This window comes from Meleagris gallopavo, chromosome 1 (genome assembly GCF_905368555.1).
Source record: "Meleagris gallopavo chromosome 1, MGAL_WU_HG_1.1, whole genome shotgun sequence".
In the NCBI taxonomy this organism is placed as follows: Eukaryota; Metazoa; Chordata; class Aves; order Galliformes; family Phasianidae; genus Meleagris; species Meleagris gallopavo.
The window spans coordinates 85,621,933-85,649,132 of record NC_139404.1 but is presented as its reverse complement, the minus strand read 5'-3'; the positions used below and the strand labels follow the sequence as shown (position 1 = coordinate 85,649,132).

The 27,200-nt window shown below is 37.7% G+C and overlaps 1 long non-coding RNA gene across 32 annotated transcripts in view; it reads right to left on the bottom strand.

The window, feature by feature from the left end:
* The window catches only part of LOC116217324 (uncharacterized), a 353,825-nt gene that overhangs the window by 75,675 nt on the left and 250,950 nt on the right, over nt 1–27,200 (bottom strand). For 6 of the 32 annotated variants that reach the window (XR_014887252.1, XR_014887251.1, XR_014887265.1 and 3 more), the window contains one exon: nt 1,445–4,133. The exons of the other annotated variants lie outside the window; for them this stretch is intronic. This is a non-coding gene — a long non-coding RNA (uncharacterized LOC116217324). Of the gene's footprint in view, nt 1–1,444; nt 4,134–27,200 lie in introns of those variants that run through there. 32 annotated transcript variants of the gene reach the window in all.

Here is a 27,200-nt window from a genome sequence, read left to right as displayed (position 1 = left end):
TCCAGAGGTACATTGTGAACCCATTCATTTCTTTCATGAAAATATTTCTCTATTCTATCCTTACAGATAATATCCAAATACATTCCATTTAGTCTGTGAACACTTCTGTCTCTAATACACTGTGTTCATAGACATACTTGTACAATTCTACAATTATTACTAACTGCATTTCCATTAGTGTTTTTATGCTTCATTTTATTTCATTCTTCAATAAATTAATGCATTCTAAAACAATTTATCTCCAACTATTTATAATGGATTGCATACACATCATGAGGTCCTGAATATTTGAATTTTCTTGGGGAGCCTAAAGCAAGATAGCTTAGGACATACTATGAGGAATGAAAAAAAAATATTAAATAGACAGGAAAAGATAAAGTCATTAATCTTTTCCACTCCAGTTTATTTATGCCATCTTCTGATTATGTGATGCCCTGTGGTTTTGCCCTTCTGCCCTGCAGCAGATGACATTTTGTTTTATGTTGTGTATATTTGTGCATCTTAAGTATTGCTTGAAATTTCTGGGATTGGATAAATCTCAGGTTTCAAAAGAAGTATTAAACAAGGCCACTCTATTCCGTGGCAATGCACAACGCCTTGTCCCTCGTAGCTTCAAGAATCACAGATAAAGAATCTCAGAATTGTAGAGTTTGGAAGGGACCTCTGGAGATCATCTATTCCCATCTGCTGCTAAGGCAGGTCCTCTGCAGTAGGCTACACAGGAAAGTATGCCAAACAGACCTTGAATGACTTATATACATGTATTTATCCATCAAGAAACTGTATTCATTGAAAATTCTACCCAGTTTATCCTGTTTATTTGAGTTTTGAACTAGATTTTCCAAAAGATTTGTAAGCCTGCTTTTCAGTGAAACCTCATTTGAAAATGGGTTTTCATATTTATTTGGCTCTTCACAGCAGTAATGATTGTACATGGTTATAGAAAATGTTTGTCAAACCTCTAGTATCGCCGAAACACAATTTAAATGTTCCTTTCAGAAGTACAGCAGCTTAATTCCAGAGAGTGACTGAATTTCTTCCCTTGTATCAATCAGTAGCAGTCTTGGGTAACCAATCTGATGAATGGCACCTACACAGAAGGGTAGAATTGAAGCCAATGTCTGTTGATTAGTCAGAAGGATTATAAGTTCGTGGGATACAGCCCATCCTTGTATAATATCTGCAGTTCTAGAACTTAAAAAAATTGATGTCCAAAAAAATCCAACCAAAAATAAAACCCAAACAGATGACATTTTGCAGAACCAGTCTGTCATTGAAATGGGCCCTCTTCTTCCCTGGCTGTGAAAGTCGGATGGAACCAGTTTATAAGCAGGTAGGGTTTGAAGGAGCTGTAGGTTTCCTTATATCCTCACACATGAAAAATACAAATGATCATGTTGAAAAAAATATTAATTACTGTTTTAGGAAAGGATCAGAAAGCCAGTGATTTTTCAGTTTTTTTTTTTTTATTTTCTTGCTTTTTACTATCAGCAGAATAAAGCTACAAATTTTAGAATCTTCCAAATATGGGTTTTACTATTCAGTTGTACTTCCATAAGGTCAGTCAAAGACAAAATTGGAGAGTTTTTCTTCTTTTCTAAAGAAAACACTATGGCTTCTATGAGAGATTCTGTATTTTCTCTGTATTCCTGTATTTCTTAGAGTACAATCCAAGAATCTAGAAAGTTTCCAGTATACAATCCAAGTTGTGCTTTCTTAGTAGCAACAGAAAAAGAATAATTCCATTCAAGTGAATGAATAACACAGTCTGAGAACCACAAAAATGTATCTAGATGAGCAGTGATAAAAATCAGACATGTATATTAATATTTTGACAACAGAAAAAGAACAGAGGATGAGATAAGACTTCTTAAAAAAGAAGTGCTTAAAACCAGAAGTTATCTAATTGCTTATTTTACCTAGAGGTAGAACAATCTATTTCTAGCTATCACATAGTAATGAGAAGTCATTATCTTGAACTCTTCTTTAATTAACATCAATCCTGATTAGTCAGAATATATTAGGCTTTTTGTCTGTTACCATAGTAGTAGATTCCCCAGTAAAGGAGGTATTCAATCAGACATTATCATTTGCACACCACTTTCATGTAATTATTATTTTACTATCTTTCATGGACTTTTTTTTTCCATTTTGAAAGATGAATTCCATTACTGGTCAACTCTTTCTTCCTCACAATAGATCCTGACATGCCATATCTTAACATGTTTTAGGTGAATATAATAACCTCGAAAATGTTAATGGATTTTAATCAAAATGAGTGCCAAAAATCCACTGTTCAGAATGCATACTGTTGGCTTGAACTATATTGAGCTTTGAGGTTCTCTAACTTTCTAAACTGAAATTTCAGATTACAGAATGTACATAAAATGCAAGCTCTTTAAGCAGTATAATACCTCGACTCTTTGGAAAAATCAACAGTTTGCTTCCATACTGACTCTATACAACTGGATGTATGTGGATGCAATTCTATTAGAGGTAGATTGAATGGTAAGGTCTAGATGGTCTTAGCAGTAGCAATCATAGAATTGTTTGAGTTGGAAGGAACCCTTAAAGGCCATCTGGTCCAAAACCCTGCAATGAACAGAGACACCTACATCCAGATCAAGTTGCTCAGAGCCCAGTCCAGCCTGACCTTCAATGTCTCCAAGGCCAGGGCAGCCACCATCTCCCTGGTGGGCAACCTGTTCCAGTGCCTCACCACCCTTATTGAAAAAAACGAAATCTTCTTCCTTATAGCCAATAGAAATGTCCCTTCTTTTAGTTTGAAAACATTTATCCTTTTCCTATCATAACAGACCCTGCTAAAGAGTCTGTCTTCTTCTTATAGCTCCCCCTTTAGATACTGAAAGGCTGCTATCAGGTCTCCCCGGAGCTTTCTCTTCTCCAGGCTGGACATCGCCAGCTCTCTCTAAGGGTTCCATCCCTTAGATCATTTTTCTGGGTCCTTTGACTCAATTTCTCTCCTGTACTGAGGACTCCTCATCTGGATGCAGTACTCCAGGTGAAGTGTCAGCAGCACAGAGTAGAGGGGCAGGATCACCTCCCTTGATCTGATGGCCATGCTGCTTTTGATGCTGCCCAGGATACAGTTGGTTTTCTGGGCTGTGAGGGCACATTGCTGGCTCGTGTTCAGCTTCCCATCCACCAGTACCACCAGGTCCTTTCTGGCTCAAACCCTTCACCCCATCTTGTATTGTATTGGAAGTTGCCTCAACCCAGGTGTAAGACCTTGCACTTGGCTCTGTTGAAACTCATGAGGTTCACCTGGGTCCACCACTCTGAATGGCAAATCATCCCTCGGGCATGTTGACCGCACAGCTTGGTGTCATCTGGAACCTTGCTGAGGGTGTACTCAACCCTACTGTTGATGTCACTGATGAAGATACTGATCCTTGTAGGGCACCACTTGTTACTGATCTCCATCTGGTCACTGAGCCATTGACCATCAGTGTCTGGGTACAATCTCCTAACTAGTTCCTCATCCACTGCACAGTCCATCCATCAAATCCATATTTTTCCGATTTGGAGACGATGTTATGGGGGACCGTTTCAAAAGTCTTACTGAAGTCTAGATAGATGACTTCAGTAACTCTTCTCTTGTACACTGACATAGTTATGCCATCACAAGAAGCTACAAGGTTGGTCAGGCAGGACCAGCCCTTGGTGAAGTCATGCTGGTTATCCTATATCACCTCCCTCTCTTCCGTGTGCCTTAGCATAGCATCCAGGAGGATCTGCTTTAGGATCTTCCCTAGCACAGAAAGAAGGCTGACCTGGGTGCACCATTCTTCTTCCAGTCACCAGAGTCTTCACCTGACTGCCATGTGTTTTCAAATATAATCAAGAATGTCTTGGCAACTGCATCAGCCAGTTCCTTCAGGACTATAAGGATGCATCTCACCAGAATCCATAGACTTAGGGATGGTCAGATTCTTCAGGCAGTTTTGTGTGCTCTATTTTTGTTTACAGCAGGAGGGGCATTGCTCATCCAGTTCCCATCTTCTGAACCACTCAATCAAGGGCTCTGTTAAGAGCAGCCACTAGTGAAGACTGAGGCAAAAACTGGGTCACTAGCGAGGACATGCACTCCTGGACTTTCCTTTTCCAGTTGACTTAATGTAAGAATGAAAAGCATACATTTAATACTCATTTTGCTTGACTTTTTTCTCATGGTATATCTATGCACGTTCTTCTGTCTGTTGATTCTTATTTATTTGTTGTTATTAAGAAGTGCAGTAGATTTTTGTAAAAAACAGCAACTTTAGAACAGGTTCTTGAAAGTACCTAATGAAATTTTACACAGAGTAATATTTTTGCAGGAGAATTCAACAAGTTGGTGGTCAACAATCATAACTAAGAATATTTTTTTCACTACTCTTAAATTTCACAGGCATTTAGTGTGATGTCTATTGAACCATATAGCATTTCTCTGCAATGCAATTGAATTCATCCAGACCGGATTAAAAAAAAATGCTGTTAGTTCACCAATCTACACTGTCCTAAGTGGCAGGACAACGGCTGAATGGAGTAGAGGGAAATTCAGGAACATAATTTGAGAAAAGTGTTGTTAGGGAGCCAAACCATATCTAGTGGCTGCTGTAGGTATTGGATGCCTTCCAGTTTGGGCAGGCTTTCCCTGATGATAAAGCTGCCATTCATACAGGCCTTAAGGCTGCTGCACAATGTATAGGTCAGCTTTGTTGCTAAATGAGCTGATGTGGAAGAGATTTACACTTTGGTAAAATAACCACCTACCCCAAATAAATAAATAAATTTCAGCTTCTCTTCAAGTTACAGATTCAGATTAAGAGCATTTCAAAGCTACTCTCATTAACTACATGCACATTAGTTTTGTAAGAAAAAGAAAATCATAAAAACTAAGAGTATTCCCAGCTATCATAGGAATGACATTTCAGCTTTACATTTTCAAAGCAGAGAATAAGGGATTCAGTCAAAGAGTATTTAGGAAACTAAACCCTCTTGCAGTGCTTTGAAAATTGAGATGGACACAAATCTCTAGTGTGCTTAATGAAGTATCAGAGTAAAAAGTGACTTAACTTTCTAAAAACAGTGCTTTTGTTTTCTATTTAGAGTAGGAAATCAAAAGCATTACTTTAAATATTTTATTCTCTGAGGCAACTAAAGGAGGGTTCCTTTTCAAGCCTGAATAGTGAACGTGGAGATAAAGTAACACTTTTGAAAGCCTTTCATATGACTTTCTCCTTGGTTGAAATGCTTGAAATATGAAGTATAGTGCTGCCACACTCTTTGAGAGGGAAAAGGAAAGCTATAAAATGACTTCAGTGTTTTGTGATGTGATTCGGGAACACAGTGCTAGACAAATTTTCAGTTTAACTGGAGGATTAAAGAAGGGAACACAAGCAGAATGAATATTTTACTTCCTTCATTTTCTATGTGTAAACACATGAGCAGTCCTGCTTTAGCAATTAAGAAATACCCATCTGGTTTTTTGAACTTGGAGTGATAGCTCTGAGTAAATCAATTACAAATGTTCCAACCAATGGAACTGTAAAAAAGTTTGAAGTAAGGAAAACTGGAATTGAACTCATCTATATTCTGCATTAGAGTCCAGAGCTTAGATGATTCTGCTTTCCAACAAATCCAACAAGCACCTTTTCTAAGCTCTCTGCTTACTTTCTCTGGGCTCCGAATTAACACCTCGTTAAAACGCACACATGCTGAGCTGTTACTTGTTGACCATTGCTTTTAGCACCAGCATACTTGTGTTATTTCTTACAGTTTTATTTGAACTGCAGACACAGCCATGGAAAGCTTTTCTTGAGAAATCATCAGAAAGTGGAAATATTGACACAAGTGCGTTTGCCATTTACGTCTCCATTATTTGTGCTCAGGTTTCCAGTGAGATATGGATATTAAATCAGACGTAGAGCAAAACAACAAAAGTCTGTCAGCCTCCATGACTGCTTCAAGACTAACTCTTTCCACACATTAATGCCCACATTAGCTGAGACTGATATTTTTTTCCCCCGAGGAATAATAACAATAAAACCAAACCCCAAAACAAACAGCCAATGATGAAAAGAAGTACGTTCAGACTGAGTGCATGATGAAACTAAAAGCTCTGAATCCTCCACTGATTTCTGGTTCTCTCCAGCACAGCTGAATACATACACCACTGCGTCACTGTGAATTTTAGATAAAACTTGCAGAGAACAGTGCCAGCAGTAACTGGAATTAAACAACCCTAATGACTTCATTTGCTGCAGTCAGCCCTTCTCACCTGACAGCTGTCTTATGCAGAGCACCATGTAGCAAATCACTGTTCCCATATGGACATACAACTAGTGAAGACTGGCCTTTTGGTAGCACAAGCAATTAAATTCCTCATATGCTCAGCACATCATTTTTAGATAGACTTGCCCATTCTTTGTGTTTAACTTCTAAAAAAAAGTATAGCCAATCAAAGCTTATTCCCCCAGAACTCTTGCTGTGTATTCGCTGCAATTTTGTGTTTTGTCTCAAAGACTGCTCTGTACTACTCATAAACTATTCCAGTTGACAGTAGTGTGTATCATCAGCTGTACTTTGCAATTTGATCTTCTTCTTTTAACTAGTCATATTCACAATAGCAACAGTAGGAGTCATTTGTCCGAAGTCACATAAATTACTCTGATATAAAGCCAGCATGGTACTAATCCCTTTAGGTCATGTATGTTCATTTAATACTTCAGTTCTTAACATAACTCTCTTCTTCAGCTACTTGGGATGGGAACAGCTTTGTGCAAGTCAGTAAAGTTCTGGTGACTTCATTCCATCCTGAATACTTAGACTTCAGTATGCATGAAAATGCACATTGACATTATAGGTACACCATTTAGATGACAGACTTCAAATATCAAGAAATACATTGGGTGTTTTGGACAATGGATTTGGGTGCTTAATGCACTGAAACACCTTGACCTTGTCACCCACCAGCTTCACCAGGTCTGGCAAAGGAGACAATACTGTGATGGTCCGGATCCAAGAAGCATATATCATGAGATTTCAACTTTTAATTTTTAATATCTTTTTAATAGGTGCATTCTTTGATTGACATCTGTACAATTTCACTACCAAATCATGTTTTTTGCATCTTGACCTGCTGTTCTTGTTTTCATAGATGTCTTTCTACTGGATAGGAAAGATTTTTTTTTTAACGATTTCTGGATTTGTTCACTGTTTCTCTGCTGGGTTTTGGGATATCTGCTATAAATCATTTCATACATTTTTCACTTGCCTGCTCTTATTTTTTCCTCCGTGCTTTACTTAGCTATTTAAATGTTATAGGAAATCATGAAGTTTCTGCTTGATTTTTCAGAGGTGAAATCCATTTGTTCAACCAAAAGCCATTCTCTTTTCTAGATATTTCCTTTGTTCTTCTTGTATTTATTCAGTTTTACAAAATTAAGCTGCAGCTTAAGTTTCCTACAATGCATTTCCGGAAAAAGCAGACAAACCTGCCACAAATAAAATGGGATGCTTATCTGTAAGGGGCTGACCTGCAGAAAGCTCAGAATATCCCTGTAACTGAGCCAAAAGCAGGTGATGAGGGACGCTTTGTACACTGTTTGTCACAGTCGCTTGTCACATCCCTGCTCAGGTGTTAGAACACTATCTTACTCTGTAAACAGACACGTTAAAAATCAATCAATGTCATCCCTGAGGGAGCAAGTCCCTTCTCAGCATGAACCATGGCTCCACGATTCCTAAGAATTTTGACTTTGATGACTGATTTGTTTTTCTCAATTAGAAAAAAAAAAGAAGCCTGACAGCCTGTGTGCTTGCTGACAGAGAACGCAGATCAAAGCATTTTAAAAAGAAGCATCCTTGGCAATTACACCTACTAAAAATAAGTAGTGCTTTACAATGCCATTAATTACTATAATCACTGTGCCTTGATTGAGGCTTGCAACAAGCGGGAATTGTTTCAGCACTGTGCATTGCAGAGAAGCACAGCTATGAGATGTTCACTTTTTCATAGTGCATATTTTCTCCCAGATCCCCAAGCATAAATTTCATCAGCATTAATATGAATTCCAAAACCCATACCAAGTGTAAAGAATCTTGCTATGCTTTTATACTCTCTGGATCTAAACTATAATTTCAATCATTAACAAGCACCATTTAGCATTATATTTGCTAATGTTATATTATAGTTCTTGCAATTTTATACAAGATGCATTGCAGGCTCAGTGAAGACTAAATTGTAGTTCTGAATAAACACTTAAATAATGAAGCAGAAATAAGCAATAAGTGTTAATTTGAAGATTTGACTTCAATTTTTCTTTTAAATAACACCAACAAGCATGAGTTGCACAATTCAAATGATATCATTCCTATAAGAATCAAATATATTGCTCAGAACCCTAGGAACAAACTCTGACTGCAATATAATTCCTATATTCTAAGTTCTCCTTGGCTCACATTTTGCCCAGCACGATTCAAACTGCCAGCTCCCATCTCTGGCATTGCATGGGCCACTCTGATATAAGAGATCATGCTGGGTAGTCACTGCATCAACACCGATGATGTGTTTCAAAAGACTGCTGTCAGGAAAAGCCTGTGGTACAGCAAGCAAGCACACTTCAGTGAGAATTCCACAAGTCTTTGCACACATACATTTTTCTTACAGTTACCTCTTCGATATGGGAAAAAAAACCATGTGGTATTATGGGATGTGGTGTTATGGGATGTTCCCTGTATCACCTTCATCCAGATGAGCACCACACCAGCAACCAACCCCAGCCACTCTGTGACTTGTACAGAACAGATGTCAGCAAAAAAAAAACCCACCAAAACCAAACAAACAAGTGACAGCATTTGCTCATCCAGCAACACACTTTCTATTGAAAGAGTTGAGACAACAGTTACTAAATCATGTACATTAGGTTTGCAAGACCAGTCTATACTTTGCCATGAAAACAGGTGCATCTGCAAGTATTTTTCATTAGAAATGTAATTAATATGCATAAACTTGTTTGCCAAGCAATTTGCAAATGAATCAAGAATTTAATTAAATACAGAAGCCTCTCTGCTCTCCACTTCCTTTCCCTGTCTGGGTAAATTTTGAAAATAATCTCCTTGACTCCAGCCTCACATTGTCCCAGACTTTTCTTCATTAACACAGTAATTCTGATATAGTAGAAAGATTTACTTCTGGAAACAGTTTTAGCCTGCAACTAGAGCCTCCTGATAATATGGCAGATACACTGCCATGAAGAATGAAGTCTACTGTTTTCAATATATGAGAGGGGAAATACACAACTGATCTTCACAAAGTTCAATACCGTTTCAAAGAGGCTGCCCCTATGGAGAGTGCTTAGAATGACTAGACTGTCTATTGCAAAGAATAGTAATTATAGATTGGATTCTTTTTCAAGCAAATGATTTGTTAATAAGAACCTCGCGTTGGAAGACATTCTTTATTTACAAGTATATGCCACATAATTTTGATTAAATAATGTGTCTCTGACTGTTTGCTGTCATGTATTTTGTCACCCAAATCACACGGTACAGCTCCTGGCCCTTGACCTAGGACTGAATCCTTTTAAAAACAGAATGATAAGAGAGCAACGAATGAATACCCAAGGCTGACTCAAGGCTTCATGATTCACTTGCCAAGATGGGATTTTGCAGCCCTATGGATGACTGTCAGAACTACATTGCTTTCACAAAGAGGGGACTGAGGAGAGACATAAATGAGACAGAAAGTGAAGAGCAAGGTCCTGAAAAGACATGCTTGCTAGGATAGCTAAGGAAGCATGAGTGGATTAGGACCAGCAACTGATACTTCTGGAAGAAACATCTACCTCAGCAGCAGCTGCCATTCACCAACACTGACTTTCTTTTTCCAGGGCTGTGTTAGGCAAAGTGAGCACTTTTACTCTGGCTCATTTACTGTCCCAAGCAGCAGTTGCTCTTCTTGCCACCCTCTGAAAAGCATTCTTTTGGCAGTAGCATTTGAATAAATAATAATTTGTTAAAAAAAAAAATATATATATATCCCTGTTTTTGCAATTCAGACACTGACAAAAGTTGTCAGCAATCATGAGTAATAGAAAACCTCACATTAATTCAAACCAAATGTGGTTTTGGGTTAGAGTTGGTTTTTATATTTTAAGTCTCAATAAGAGGTTTCTTCCCACTATTATTTTTACTCCACCAGACTGATTCATCTTTTTGCCTTTCAAACTTTGGCTATTCCCAAAAGAATTCTCTCTGGCCTCAGAACTAGATCTCACCACTAAGTAGTCATTTGTATGGTGTCAGTCTGGATTGACCAGCACAGACATGAAATAACTTTGGGAGACAAAAAGTGGAACATTCCGGTGCTGTTTTCTCAAGTCGTTCAGTTTTTCCTGCATATAAATACATTAATGACAAGAAATACATCTGGATAATCTCTTTTCATTCTTCTTGCTACTACAACAAGAATCAGGGAATCAGTATTTTGAAAGTGAAATTTAGAGACCATGTGATAGCAGCAACAGATTTTTGGTTGTTTTGCTTTGACTATCTGTCTCTAACTTTGGTTATAAATTGGCAGTTTCTCTTGCTCTTCAGCAGAAAATGATGGCAGGTGGTCAATGAAAGCAAAGATGAAGAAAAAAGAAAGAGTATTGTTATTAACCAACATGCTTGCACAAAGCACTACAGTTCTATATCCAAATGGATTTTTTTGTACAACACGAGACTGTACAATAGTAGCTTCCAAAATTGCATAAAATTATTTCTTCACTTGAAATGTCAAATCAATAGATTTTGATGATTTGGAAATAATTGAGTGGATGTTGCTGTCTCAGTTTCTGTGAAAGTCAGTACGATGTGTTCCTGGCATTCCATTCAATGGAACTAATTTTAAATGAATTCAATTTAAGTGAATTTAAATGAATTCTACTGAAAAAAGGTGCTTCATTTAGGAAAAACATAATCTGATTTTTTTTCTTCTGTCATCATCAATGACTGTCAAATTGGCTAGCTCTTTAAATTATAATCCACCTCTGAACTGCACTGGTAGTGAATAAATCATATTATCTGTCTATATCAGTTCAGCACTAGATTGAAAAAATCATTATTTGATGCTCTGCCTTCTCTATTAATTAGTTAATGTTTGCAAAATGCTTTGAAAATGAAACAAGCTACATAAGCAATATTATTATCATTACACACTTCAGGGAAGATAAAGAATAAGCTAATGAAAATCTGCAGTGAGATGAAAATGGGTGAAATTTAAATCAGGTATATTCTACAGACACTGGGATGTTCAGATAGGATTTAAATGCTACACTGTGATTTTGAGATTTGTTGAATGTCCAGCACAGGAACAAATTGATGAACCTAATCCATATTCTGAAGGACAAGGCTACCTTTCATATTTTAAATCATCAACTTTTAATAGCATTTCTCTACATATGAGAAAACAGCACCTCTGCAAAGAGTGCTGTGCACAGCACAGGTCAACTAAATTTTCTCCTCCCCCTCCTCAAACATATAGAAGCAAAAAAAGTCTTCTATTTCAAGACCTATGTGAGCAGCTCTTTCTGAGAGCACAAACAATTCATAAACAAATCAAAATGCTTCTTTTTCTCCTTTTCCAAATACAAAGTTAATGTAATTGTGTAAGTGATGAACATTATTCAACTCTGTAGTACTCTATGATGACAGAAAACTCAGTGAGGTCATAATATAAACAAAAAAAAGATGCAGAAACTCGGAATGTCCTTTGCAGCATGCACAGCTTTCATTATTGTCCACAGCAACCTCTGGTACTAGATCTTTTAAGACAGCTACAACAGCTAAGGCTATATTGAGTGCATACTCCTCTATCACCAGGTATTATCAGTACTAAAACGCAACACGGAGGAAGGAAGCTGGGCTTTATTAGGAATGGGCTGGAGTCTGAAGTTAAACAAAATGAAAGTGGGGAATAAAATGAGAGTGGGAATGAGAGATGGGATGAGGGGACTAGTCTTCAGAACCACAACAACAACAAAAAAAACAAACAGAAAGAGTGCACAACATTCACATTTCTTTTCTATCCCCACTACACTTACTATCCTGGTTTCTTTTCTTACCACTCAATACTTGTCAGTGCCTGTAAGAAAAATGATGGCAAATTTTAAGAAGCAGTGCAGAGTAATTTTTGAAATTTTTATTTAATGCTCTGTGATTTTTGGTCCAGGGAAACTGCTATGGGGAGCACAGACATTCTCTACTGCAATTAAGACCTTATAAAAAGCCAGGACGGAATATTCAGCAAAACAGTTTAAGACACGAGACTCCAAGTTGAACCTTGACTATTTAAATCTGCTCTCTTATATCAGTGAAGGGAAATGCATGCATGCAGAGCCTGTTTCCTGGTCATAGTGCTCTTGACTCTCAGATCAGGATTTGTCTCACCTAGGCACCTAATATAAAGGATTTAATTCAGGGTCCAACTCATCATAGTCTTCCCTTTAGTCAGTGGAGAGGTAAAAGTGCCTTCAGAGACTCCACTGACTATTCAATTCTCTCCATGTAAGGAGATCCTTAATACAGGAGGGAAGGTGGAATAAATTCAAGACCTGGGACAAGCACGAAGCAAGGTTATCTCATAAGGAGAACCACAGCTTCACCTCTTCTCTCTGATTCTGAGAAAAAGACCCCACTGTATTTCTAGGGGATAGGCCCACAGCAGCCCACATTCACATAGGCTCCTTACATGGGAGATGTCCACCAGCAGTGACAGTTGCTTGGTCCTGAGCAGTTTGAGAAATGACTGCAAAGTGACTGAAAAGCCATAGATTTCACTTCAGAAGAGCAGGTCTCCTAATACTGTGGGCATGCCATAGGCCTAGGACCGTCCTTCGGGCTCAGCTGTTCTGCCAGAATCAGTTCCTCCTCTCATCAACAGCACTCACTGCCATCAGGCACACTTTTGGCTGGATTTTTTCCAGGTCATGATCTAAAACTCATCACGACTGCTTGAGAGAAGCTTAAACTAAAGGATATAAGGTAACAATGAAGTTTAAGAGGATGATGCATATTGTTTAGATTGTTATTTTCCTTTAAAAATAAGGCATTCTCAAGATTCCCTGGTCTAGGAAGCTAGGGGAGGTTCGGCTATTTCACTGTAGCTTCTGATAACTTCTTGCCATGAGGTAGGGGTTAAAGATAGGGTGTCAATACAGTGTTTTGGGAAGCAGAGATACTGCCTGTCCTTTATAGTTAGTGGTTTGAGGCTGAATGCAGCTTTATTATTCTTCCTTTCAGACCACATGAGATTGAGCTCATCACTTTGAGATTTATTTGTTAGAAGCCTTTAATTGTCATTTAATATCTAAAACTCAATTCACACAAAACTGCTGATCTGCTGCTAACTGCCACTTCCTTTTGATTAAGACCTTTCAGTTTTCAGGGTTGGTAATTACACATTTAATAAGATGGACAGCAATAAAGAAATACTCAAATCTAGAACTAAAACCTCTTCATTTTACTAGCTTTTTCTCTGTCCTGCTTTTGCCATTTTGCCTCTAGATTGGTGTTTCCTTCTGTGGTCCTTTTGGGGGGTTGGAGTTTCATGATCCTTGAGGTCCCTTCCAATTTGGGCCATTCTGTGATTCTGTGTAGTTACTTTAGTGTCTTATTGCTACAGTTCTTGCTGACAGAAAATCTGGAATGCTAAAGATTTTAATGCAGATATCTTGGATATCTTAAGAGATAAGTCCAGGTTCACTAGAAGTAAAGTAGAGGAACTACAGATATAAAACCCAAACTCCCCTTAAAAGCCCTGTACCATTTTATTTTGCTGCAAATTCATGTTCAGTACATTGAGATCAAATCTATGTTTTTGCAGGAACTCACTGTGAAATTACACAGTGTTGCCAACAAGAAGTACCAGACAACAATGTCAAGGTTGAAAGTCAGGTGCTCAGCAGCCAGAAAAAGCAAAAATAAGGACTACGAGGGCAGCCTCAGATGGATTCTTTTACTTGTATACACTTGTTTTGAGAAGCTCTCATAAGATTTTAAAATGGTACTAGACACATTTCCCTTTCCTCTGATGTTACTCTCGGAAGTGGCTAAAATGTCATTGCTGAAAATTTCAACACAATAACTCTGGCTGAGTATATGTTTCACACGACAAGTGCCAATCAAAAGGATTACATTTGAGCAAAGCTACACACAATTTGGGAAATAAAAGCTGTTATTGTAATAAAAGGAAATGCTGAGCAAGCTTAGCTACATTCTTAGCTACTAGTCCTTATTATGATACACTCCATTTATTTAATGTATACTTCTCAGGGCTGTTGCAAGGATTAAGAGCACTTTTTGAGAACCAAAGTGTAATCAGCTGTCACCAGCTGGTTTTCTTAATTCCCTGCCTTCAGCGTTAACTGAGTTCAATAGTTGCACATTGTAAAGGAAAAAAATATATAAATCACAGAGGTTAAAAGAAGAGTCAGATGTAATTATTGTCATAGGCTGCTCTTGTTTATGTTCTTAAGAAATTATTTGACTATTGTCAACTGATAGTGTTTAGTACAACATGCTCAGTTTACCTGGAGCATGCTGATACACGATAAGGTGTGACAAGAAAGGGGACAGAAGTGGCAATTCTGGTTCACCATCCTACCTACCTCCTTCTCTCTGCTGTCCCTGCCACCACAGTAACTTGCTTTGACTGCTGTGTGGGTGGCAAAAGTACTGCTCAATCTCCACCTCTGCTTAAGTCTTGGCTTGCTTGAGACAAATACCTTTGCTTAACAAAAGCACTTAACTATTAAAAAAAAAAAAGCAATAATCTGATAGTAACTTCAGTTTTCCCTACAGGACTCCTAGACAAATGCATTTCTTTTATAATCAGGAGACCAGGAAAATTAAAGAGTTTTATCTTCAGTAGATAAATCTATTCTTGCTATATAAGTAAATTTTATTTAATCTCCCTTTTTTCCCTTCTCATGTTGCTTCGTAGACATAGGCCATAATAGGTATCAGTTATTGCCTTATGCCTTATTTCTAATGCATTCTTCACTTAAGTTAGTTTTAAAGACAAAGTGTATGAGAGGGGTAAGGGTGGGAAGAGGATAGAGAAAAATGACCTTTCAAGGTCATTTTATTCAAAATCCTCATCTTCTGTCTTTCTACTCTTCTTAATTTCTTCCTCCTATTCCAGTCTGAATAATCCTATTTTCCTGGTAACAATAAAAACAATTTTCATGAGTTTTATCCACATCACATGGCAAGCCCATGTATCAGGGGAAGAAAGACAGGCAGACTAAATGTCCTCCCTAAAACATGTCCCTTCCTCACTACTATGCAGCTGTCTATTAAAATATAACTTGGTGCCCTTTCTCCTATAAACAATGAGGCTTTGCATGGAAACGTAAAGTCTTCCTTCACACATCATATTCCTGAAAACATGTGTCAAAATAATTTACAAACCTACAAAAAGACCAAGGATTCACACAGCCTCTCCTGATTATAGAAACTCTAGAGATAGGACAAGTCCATCATTACTGCTTGCAAAACTCTAGGCTCCTCAAAATTACTACCTTCTAATACCTGTAGCACCTTATCAGTCAATGGGCCAAACAGGTCTCATCACAAAAAGTTACTAGGTCTTACTGCTGATCCACACGTAAAAGGCAAGACCTGAACTCACTTTTTATCAGCTCACATTTTCTGTAGCAGTCCTCCAGTGGTAGAAAAAATTACTATTATACACATAGAAAGAACTGATATTTTTTCCTAATGCCTCATTTCAAAATTTTCTGATTTCTTTGCTATTTAAATATAGTTTTGATATAACAGCAGAGTGTGTTAGTTAAGGGGAAAATGTTACATTATAATTACAGGTAGATTAGCTGAAGAGTAGTGTGCAATTCATAGCGTGGCTTTAGAATCCATTATCTGATTATTTCTTTGCCAGCACATACACACAAGAACAACTGTGCAGCTTAACAAAAAAATTGCAATCTTTTAAAAATGCAATAACTTAATAATACCATTCACATAAAGTTTTAGACTGCAAGTGTATTACCTCTGGAAGATTCTGCAGAAAAAAATAAATTGTAATCAAGTAATTATCTAATGAGCTGTTGCACAATACATTTTTCAAGTAGTAAAGAGAAAATCAAGTAGAACAGACAAAATGTTTTTTTCTGAAGAGATAAAGAGTTGCAGCTTGTATGATAAAATTAGAATTGTGGCAGACTAATAGCTGTTTCAGACTCAAACATTTTATATGAAACTCATAAGATAGCTGTTCCACAATTTGTGTGTGTATGAAATTTCACCTACGCTTCTCTGAGTGTGATATGAACATTAAGTCAGCCTCAAACTGCGTCTAAAAATGCCATCAATATATTAGGACACGTAAGAGTAAACTGAGGCATAGAGAATTTCCCTGAATTCCTCAGTTTCTGAAGATCCTCTTATTGCATTCAGCAATACATGGAGACCATGACAACATTTCACAGAAATTCTAGCACTCCAGATCCAGATTTTCAGAAGAAGTGGAATTTACTTACTGTTTTGAAATGAAAAAAAGGCCAACATGTCTTGCATAAGATCATTCAGTTAAGGCTAGAGGGTTAAGAATTTTTGAGAACCTGATGTGATCTATGCAACTTTTACATGTATTTGCAGCTTCATGTTCCTTTTATAAGTATTTGGCTGTTGGATCCAAAGAAAAGATTTGTACATATGCTTACCTAAGGGCATAGATATCATTTCACAGTGCATATAACCGTAATGGCAGGATTGGATTTTCAGTGAAAGCAGTGAGAGCGGCAGATATGGGCCACACAATAAAACCAGTGCATACCAATACTGGTACCCTGTTCCTGAACAGTACATACATGTGCCTCCAAATGTAATGTAATGCACTACATATAATGACACTTTTACTGGCACTTTTGATGAGTCCTGGCTGAGAATTCTGTCTGCTTCACTCTTTTTTTTTTTTTTTTGCTGGCAAAATTACCATTCTCAAACAGCTATTTAAAATCCTTTTTGAAATTCTTTAACTAAATCACACAGTGCAGACCGTTCAGTTAGGTGAAATGTCTTCAGTTGCTTTGACACCAACTTTCTCTCCCTAACTACTAGCAAAATTCTTTTCTTCTGGAAAAGAGAAGATCTGCTGCAAAGGATGTCTACCCATAAACACTAGATACAGTAGTAGCTCTGACCAGACACAGTACCACTGGCTAGCTCCCATACATAATATGTTGGTGTGTCACATCCAACTTGAGCCTCATGAAAATTGGAATAAAACCTTAAAGTCAGGATCATGCAAAATAGTGAGAAAAACTCTCAGATTCTATCAGTGGTTTGGAGATTCCTTGCTCTCATGTCTCTAAAGAAATTAAACCCAGAACAAAACTTTTGTTCAGACCATTTCAAGAGAGAGACCAATAGAGAATAAATCCCAAGTCCATACAGAATATTTCACCCATGAAGGGTGAGTATTATATTTCTCTCATGAGTGTAAAAGCCCTGTAAGTCATGACTGCATAGGCATGAATGAATTATGAATGTCTTTTGCTTCAGTAAAAGAAGCAGGATCAGCATTCGTAGGCAAGACATTCTATTTATTCTACATAATTCGTGTTTCATTTTAATTTAAAAGTGTTCAAACCTGTCACTTCTGCTAGTAAAGAAATGAGAGAGGAAAAATAGATGGGATTCATTAGAAACACATAATATGGGTTACAGGTGATCATAAATAAAGTCAGTTTCTGCAAAAGGTACTCAATTCCTTTTTTCAGTGACTGGCAGGCATTCATAAGACTATCTGGTTTCATTCACTACTGCTCTTCTGCATCAAATGAAAGAGGAAACCTCAGATAATATATAAACATGCAGCCACGTGCCACTTAAAACCATCAGAATTAGAGATTACAGAAAAGCAGAGCGTTTGCCTTCAGAAAGTGAATTTCATCATTTGTTCTTATCCTGAATCAGATAGAAAGCCAAAACAACAATGGAAGAATAAAATATTATGAACTGTTTCAACTGGAAGTACTGTAAAGCTACACAGTGCTGGGACCCAATGCATTCCATGCAGGTTCCCTTTGGAACTGGTGAAACTGGGGTTTAAAGATTTCACATACTTTCCCTCGCTAGTCTCTTTTCTAGACTGTCCTTGTGGTTCAGCTAGAATCTAGGCAGCCTCAGCCCACCTTGGTTTCCCTGTATTTCATTGCTATGCCATCTGGAGTGATGGGATTTTGTGAAACTCCTTGTTTCCATTCTTCTAACCGAAAATCTTTAAATTGATCTTCTTTTTTTTCTTTTTCTTTTTTTTTCCTTCACCCACAGAAAGCTTTCTGACTGGCATATTTTTCATTTCCAAACTTTCTACCAGAGGGAGAATGACTTAAGAGGAGAGACACATCAATGTTATGAGTCATGAGAAGGAAAGAATAGAAGGGGAAGCGAAGACCATGCATTACAATGCTAATAAGGATTTTTTTGAAAAGTTTAAAAAATAGAAAAATGGCTTTTTTGTATCTATATTTCAGTGTTTCATCTAACATCGTAAAATAAACTTGAGTGAAATGCTAGAAAGCGCTCTCTTATCTCCAACATTTTTGAGATATTCATACCAGCTCTGACTGAAATAGTCCTTTCAGAATTATTTTAAAGATATTGGACTTTGATGTTGCCCTGAAAATGAATCACGGCAGGCTGATGTCTTCTCTTCCCATTCTCCAGATGAACTGAGCTCAGGCCCACTCAGTGCTTTGTATGAATCTGTTCTTGCCTTATTGATGCTTGCAGCAGCCCATCTAACCTTACAGTTAGTGAACAAACATATGTATCTGATCAGCAAGTGGATGAAATTTCACTACAACTTCTGAAGACAATGTCTGTCACTATCTACTTCTAATTAAGCCTATGCAGCATGAGAAAAAAGTATTGTTCTGCCTTTCCCACTGCTCAGAGAACAGAGCAGTCCCTGAAGTATGATGACCAAAAAAAAAAAAAAAAAAAAAAAAGCCATTGATCTTTTACAGAGAACTTCCACAGATGATGCTCCAGAGACACTGTGTTGTTAAGATGAAACCAGAGCACAGACATTAAGTACCTTCTTATTTGATTTTCTTCATCCTCAGAGTCTTGCTGTCCAAATTTAAACACTAGTCAGTAGCTCATGGAGTCCAAACATGGCATTAAGTGGCTTTATTAGCTTTCTATTAGCTCTCACTAGGTGTTAATCCCTGTTTGTATGAGACAAGCCTGAATCTGAACTCACCTGAATTGCCATAGACTTACAGCGATCTAATGCTGCTATCTTGCAGTCATCAAAAAAACCAGTATTTCTATTGCCTGGTATTTCTTTAGTCACATGCAGTCAAAGCATCCAAAGTACTGTATGCTTCAGTGTGAAATGAATAAGAAAAAAAAATGGACAAAAAAACCCTGCTCCACGGAGAAGACCAGTACGATGAAAAGTAATGGCAATATGCACTTGTGCGAACGTAAGCTTTTCAGCTGCCAGCTGACTGTGGGATCAATGAAGTGCTTAAAGGAGAAGAATGTATTTGAAGAGCCACATTTGATGCCTGTATCTCTTGGGCAGAATTGACACTACTCAATTCTTCATATAGAGACCGATCACTGAAAAAAGCTATTATATACCAAGTTGGATGGTCCTGTCTCTTTCTTACTTCTCAGAAGCAGTTCCAGATCACAGTGCTTTTGATTAAAAGGAGGTATTTTACTTTGGTTAATTGGTTTATTGTTCTCCCAGAACTTCAAGGAAGAACCAATGAAAACATTTTTCGAAAGCTCAGTTTTGATTCCATGTGCGTCATGGGTAGCTTCAACAAAAAATCTTCTGCAGTGAATCTTCCAGCATGCAAACATACTAAGAAATGAAAAAAATAAAAAAAATAAAAAATAAAATAATAAGTCAATCTAGATTTCAGAAGACTGCTTTGTATATTGTTAGGAGTGCAAGAACATACAGAATTTTTAAAATTAGCTTTTAAGCTCAACAAAATGCAACCAAGCCCCAGGAAAATGGGTCCAATCCATCCACAATTCATTTAGTAGGCATACTAAAGCAGAGGAAAATATCACCATCAAAGAGCAGGCAGAGAATGTCTAAAAAGGGCCTCAAAATACATGAAGAGTCTCTAGGTAGCCAAAGGAAAGATTAGAGACATACAGGAGAAGGATCAACTTTAAAAGTTCTGATCACAGTTGCTGCAGGCTCTGGGAAGCTGGAAATCACTGAAGCAGAATGGGTTCTGGTCACGTCTCTCCTTTTTCAAAAGTGGTCTTCATTGAAAGGAATGAGAAAAGGGCTAAGTCTGGCAGTATGATGCCACTTGGCAGTTTACAATGGGTTCTTGATAGCAAATAGGCTTCAGTTATCAATAATAACAGCAAATTCAGTCCTTCACACGTGGTATTTTCAGATAGCTCTAGTATCTGTTTTAAGGATTTAATCCATATGAGGGAAAATGTTAAAGGTAAGATGGACTGAAATTTTGAGATTCTTCTGTTTTGACTGCATAAGAAACTTGTAAAAGTGAATTTCTTAGTAGTTTCTCAACATCAACAGACACAATGAAAGTATCTTTGCATTTTGATGGAAGCAGAGTTCAAACATTTTTTAGCACTCTGGTCCTCCAAAAGTTTCTGGAACTCAAAAGAACTGTGTGAACTTCACATACAATTTTGATAGCCTGTTTTTTTTTTTTTTTTTTTTTTTTTTTTTTTTTTTTTTTGGTGCCAGTATGATCTGTGTCATCTGAGAGTTTTAAAACCAATAAAGTGGGTTAGAAGGGGCTGCACTATTAATGCCTATGGCTTGAAGATTCAGCTGCTTTAGCATTTTTTTCTGGTGAATCAGTCTCACCACTGTGCTTAAGAAAATGCTGGCTTATGGTGACCTGAGAAAACACAGGATCATTTACAGCAATTAGTCTTCTTCCCTAAATGCATGGAAAGCCAAAGGATTTGCTTTTCTTTCAAATAAAGCAACTTCTGTCAGGAGAAGGGAATGAAAGGAGAAAGAGTGTGAAATGGAGTAAGTGAAAGGAACAGAGAGAAACCCAGTTCCGCAGTCACACCATTTCCATTTCAACTTTTGTTTGTGGTGGTGAATGACACTCATTTTGATGGATCTGTGAGGCTCCGGTACATCTTAATATCTCACTGTCATCATTCTCAGGATGGCAGCTAGGGCATTTCTAAGTATCTGGTTTTCAATACCAGATCATTCCCATGACTCCCCAGTGCTTTTGTTCCTTGACATTTCAGTCTGAGAAGCTGGATGCCTGGCAGAAAAGACTAAGAGATCAGGGAGAGCTCCTGCTCTCTGATTCAGTTTGCTGCAGTTGACTAATGAAGGTCTTGGATTTGTGTGTTTTCAAGACCACTATGCTCTTCGCAAGTTGGTTAGATGCTATTAGTCTGGAAACTTACACTGAACACAACTGGGCATGTTGTATTGTATGCAGAAAATTAATTAATTAATATTATTTATGTACATTTAGGAACTGTTTAGAAGGCTTCATTCTCAGTGCAATATTAAATATTAGCTTTATCTTGTCAGAAATTAATTATATCCCCAGATAGGAAATTATACTCACCAGCAGCAAAATGGTTCTTACCATTAATTCTGTCAGAAGTGGGGAAAAATTAACTATATTATATTTTGCATGGATTATTTTGCTGTGCACAGGCAATTAGAATGAACATACATGCATCTACGTCCACGTGGAGTGTAACAAGTGGTGTTCCCCAGGGGTCTGATTAGGTACCAGTGCTCTACAACATCTTTATTAATTACATATACAGAGGGATGAAGTGCACCCTCAGGAAGTTTGCTGATGACACCAACCTGAGTGGTGCAGCTGACACAATAGAAGGAAGAAATACCATTCACAGGGACCTGAACAGACTTTAAAAGTGGGCATGATGATCTAATGAAGTTCAGCAAGGCCAAGAGCAAGGTGTTTGCACTTGGGCTGGAGCAATACCAGATATATAAATATAATGGAAGAAGATTAGGAGCAGCTCTGCAGAAAAAGACTTGGAGATCCTGGTGGACAACAAACTGGATAGGAGCCAGCAGTGTGCTTCTGTAGCCTGGAAGGTCAAATGTATCCCAGGCTGCATCAAAAGAGGAGTGGCCAGCAGGACAAGTGAGATGACTGTCCTCCTCTACTCTGCCCTTGTGAGGTCCCAGCTGGAGTAACATGTTCAGGTCCAGGGCCCTCAGCACAAGAAGGGTGCTGAGCTGTTGGAGTGGGTTCTAGGGAGGGGTCATGAGAATGATCAGAGGGCAGGAGCAGCTCTCCTATGAATAAACGATGTGGGTTGTTCAGCCTGGAGAAGAGAACGCTCAGGGCAGATCTCAGTGCTTGAAAGGAGAGAGACTGACTTTTTACATACTCTGATAGTAGTAGAACAAGGGGGAGTGGCTATAAACTAAAAGAAAGGAGACTTAGGTTTGATATTAGAAAGAAATTCTTTAGCTGGATGCCGGTGAGATGCTGCCACAGATTGCCCAGAGAAGTTGTAGATGTCCCATCCCAGAAAGTTTTCAAGGCCAGACTGGATGGGGATTGAGGCAAACTGATCTACAACCCTGCCCACAGCATGGAGCTAGAACCATGAGGGCTGTTCTGAAAGTAATGCCTCCTATTTTATTATGTTGGTCCACAGCATCAGCAGTTGATGTTGGTAGTTGAAGTTGAACCTTCACACAAACATTCCCATACAGTTTATTGCTATGTGACAGATGGCAATAGAAGGGCAGTCTGACAAAATGGCATCTGACATGGAAGTACATCTGAAGCAAAAGTGTGTAATTGATTTCCTCCATGCGAAAAACTTGCTCCCATTGACATCCATCAATGGTTGCTGAACATTTATGAAGACGAAACTGTTGATGTGAGTACAGGGAGGGGGTGGGTGGTGCATTTCAGCAGTGGTGACAGCAGCAGTGGCTCACCTGTGCTGGTGCAGATTTCTAGATGCATGGCATATAGCATATTGTTCATCGCTGGCTAAAATATTAAGGATTATGTGGGAAAAAGTAGTCTTTTATAGCTGAGAATTTGCTCTATGAAACAGTGTTATTTTGCTCTTTGTATCTGCTGTTGTTTACATGGAAACAAAGAGGAAGAATAACTTGAGGAGTGACCAATGTAGCCATTCTATGATTCTACGATCGTTTGAAAAATGTATAAATATATGAAGTAAAAAGGGTTCTAATTCCATTAATTCTAACAATGATGAACGCAGTTAAAGGGAGGAATAAAAGAAAACAGAGGCCTTTCACTAGGGACAAATACAATTTAAATCCATAAATAGAAAGTGAATGAGGAAACTAGTATTTGACCAGTATTCAGATTCTATAAAATACCTTTGATCTAGTCTATAACCATTTCAGTTCCCTCTTTCTACACATCAACATCTTTGTAATAATAATTAGTGCAAAATCAGAAGCATATTCCATGTCAGGAATAACCCACAGTTATATCTGGTTTACTATCATCAGTTTGAAATTCAGTTAACATTTTGCATTCAGAGTCACATCGTTCATAATCTCTTGGAGTCAAAATTCACTTCAGCTCTTCATTTGATTCATGGTTCCTATGGTGTTCTCTGTTGTGGAAATGCCAAAGTACTCCCTGCCATACACTTGTTGCCCAATTAACATAAACCTTTACAGAAGCAGAAATGAGAAAAGCACATACAAAAATAAATCGTCTATTTTGTTTTTTATGGATACAAAACAATCAAAGGAAATCATTTGAAAGCTGCTATTTAAGAGGACAATGCGCCAGATTAAAACATCAGCTTCCCTCTATCTTTGTTTTGTTTTATGAATGCATATAAAAAGTAGTATAGTTGATCAGTTTAGGCTTTTTTTGCAGCTGCACAGCTCACATGCAGTCAAACTTATCTCATCACCTCTTCCCACCTTGCTTGGATGAGAGTTAACTCCACTATAAAATTCTCCTAGGTATCATGAAAACTGTACAGCTGGGCTCTAAACTGGCATTGCAGTTCAAGTTTACAACTGCCAAAAATGAACTGTGGATTTAGTCCAGGGACTAAAACGGAATAAGCACAGACCAGGGAACTTTGATGTCCTGATGCTCCTATTAAAATTTTTATTATGTCTACTATAGGTGTTTTATTCACTCATGCCAATAATAATTAGAAACACATATTGCATATATCTTATTTGAGCGTTCACAGCTCTTTTGTGTCGTTTCTCTGAAACATCAAGCAAATGCATCTTATCCTTGCCTGTGTAATCCATCCTTTTGTTTTGACTCATTAATCTCTGCCTTTTTCTTGGAAAGACAATGTCCTTTTAATCACACTGTCATGGAAAATGCCATCCAATAAGTAAGAAAATTCTAAAACTTCAAAAGAGTCATTAATTATTGCTCCCTGCATAGGTATCTCTCAGCATCAATGGTCTGATTTTGTTCCCATAAATTCCATGTCAAGACTTAACAGCTTTTTGCTGAAGAAAGACTTTTCTGTGCTTTTAGGGTGTATGCAATGGCACAACAGATCAGGTACAAATACAACTATCTCCAGAAGAATGAATACATCTAAGAAGATTAACTTGGTATTGTGGTAAAAGAAATGCCAGGAGTGCTGCAGGCATCTTAGCCTAGCTTTGCTGCCTCTCAGGAGAGGGAGGCAGTTTAGGTGCAGCATCAAGTGGGGACATGCACCTATTATTTGAGGTTTGCTCACAGTTTTGGAGCCAGATCTTAGTGTGCTAGCTCAGGGGTCTCTGCACTATGTCCCAATAACTGTGTTTACATACAACTTAATGTACAAGGCAACAAAAAACAAGCTGATTTCCAACAACTTTTGGCAGTTATCCTGATTATGGGGAGAGATAAAGGAGACTAGGTGAATGGTTTTCTTCACCACTTAGTTTTTCAAAGAGCATGCACTTTCTCCTGAAGTAATTAGCATCAACATCGAAATACAAAATGTTTGAGAAAAAGTTACTTTAAAATTATTGTTATACTGTAAAACTATCCTCCCTTGAATATCACCTTGATCAGATAGTGGGCAGGACTAGGTAGACTGAGAATGAATGAATCATGTCTTGTTGAGCTCTGCAACAGCAATTTGATGCCTCTGAATAGCACCTGCCCTGCATATTAAAGATATAAGGTCTTTTCAGTTTCTGCAGATTCCTTCAGGAGAGGGAAATGCAGCAGAGGCAGTATCTGAAGAAAAGAAGAGTAAAAGAAGGAGTTTGTCATCTCTAAGTGGAACCAACTTTTGGATTTGCGTGCTAATCTAAAATCAAACAGGAAAGGAACACTGGTAGTCACTGCTTCAATCCATAAAGGTCCTTAATGTGCTAATTCCTTCTCATTTCTTCTTCCACTCCCCTCCCCTCTCCTTTCTTTTTTTTTGTCTGGGAGAGATTCTCTCCATTGCAATGCTGCACAGAGCATCTAATTTCTACATGACTAGCATAGGAGCATACTTCACACAAATATTCTTGCTGATTTTTGATTCAACACAAGATCTTAAACACAACAATGACAGTTCCTTTGGTATTCATTACCAATGCACATCCCTAGAATGATTAGGTATGTAGGAAATATAAAAAGTACCAACACAAAATCTATTCCTGTTCACTGCAATTTCTCTCACAAAACAAAAGTATGACATTATCCTGATGGGAAGTCCAAAAGAGTTTTGCCGAATTCAGCAAACATGAGGCACATGATTACAAAGCCAAATAGGTTCAAGGAGAGGGATAACACATAGAGCAGAGGCATAGAGGTTAGAGTGTTTGAAGCCAAAATGCAGTCTGCTTGTACGGGTTGTCCTATGGATGAAGAGCTCCATAAAGGTTTTCCAATGGGTGGGATAAGTTGAAAGTGGAACTGCTATCAGAAAATGCAGAACTGATAGATCTAGGAGAAAAGAGGTAAAGATCTCTCAAAAGTGACTGTTAGCTTGTGTAAATAAAGCACTTCTTATTCTTTCCTGCCATAGTACCTTTGTGGTGAGGTATTCATTTCTTTTCTAAACACACTGAAGAATTTTGCACAGATTAAAATGTTCAGAATTTTTCAAGTGCAAAATTAAATTTGAATTCTGGTTTTCAAGCACTGTTACTGAAAGAAAAAAATAGTTCTTACTTCCATTTTAATGAGCCACTGACAATTTTTCCACTCCATTTAGGCTTTAGCACTTCTTTTTTTACAAGAAGTTATTCTAGCTGATGGGAGCAAGGAAGGCTCTTGCTCATCCATATATTCCTAGCGGAACTGCCTCTCTCAAGCTTTAGATCAGTGCAAAAATCTTACAGAGAAGCCTCATAAAAGCAAATTAAATACCTAATTCCTTCTCCATCTACATATGCGAGTGGGAAACAGACGCATAAAAAGACTCACTGTGAGGTGACATTTAACACAATAAGAGTTTACAGCAGACTTGTTTTAGGGTTCCTTGTATGAGGACAAAGAGGTCTGTAAAATAATGTGTGCTTTTGTGCAGTAAGACAGAAACACTACTACTGCCACTCACAACATTGCTCAATAACCACTTACAGAGCAGGAGGACTGACAAGTTTCTGAGAGACATCTCACCTTTTCAGGATGGTATCCCTCTTGATGGAGTGTTTAATCTTTCTATAGGATTGTAGGTGAAAAAATGAGCTAGTATTATTCTGGTGGGATTATATTATGGTTTACTAAATTTAAAGGAAAAAAAATCATAAAGACAGAATAATTCACTTGGATAGCCTCAGCTGCATGGGTTTATGCTATGCAATATTCTAATATATTACTGAACAATTACAGGAATAGCTTCATTGAATTTAGTGGGATTATTCTTTTGAATAAGGATTCAGCTCACACAGTAGGGGGTTACAAATCTGGTTCATAATTTATAAGGCTGTAGATTGGAACATGACACAGTTAATATACTGTAGCCTGAAGTTCTGGTGATTAAAAAGACACACACTTAAGCAGAAATAATCAGAAAAAGAATTCTTAATTAGAAATTTATGTGGCTATCAGCAAATCGCTTTGAGATTCTTTGTCAATGAGGAGTATTATATAAATGCAAATTTCTTTCATGGAATTAATTTAATTTCTCCATTTCTATTTGAAAAAAAAAAAAACAACAGGATTTTTATTGTATTTTGG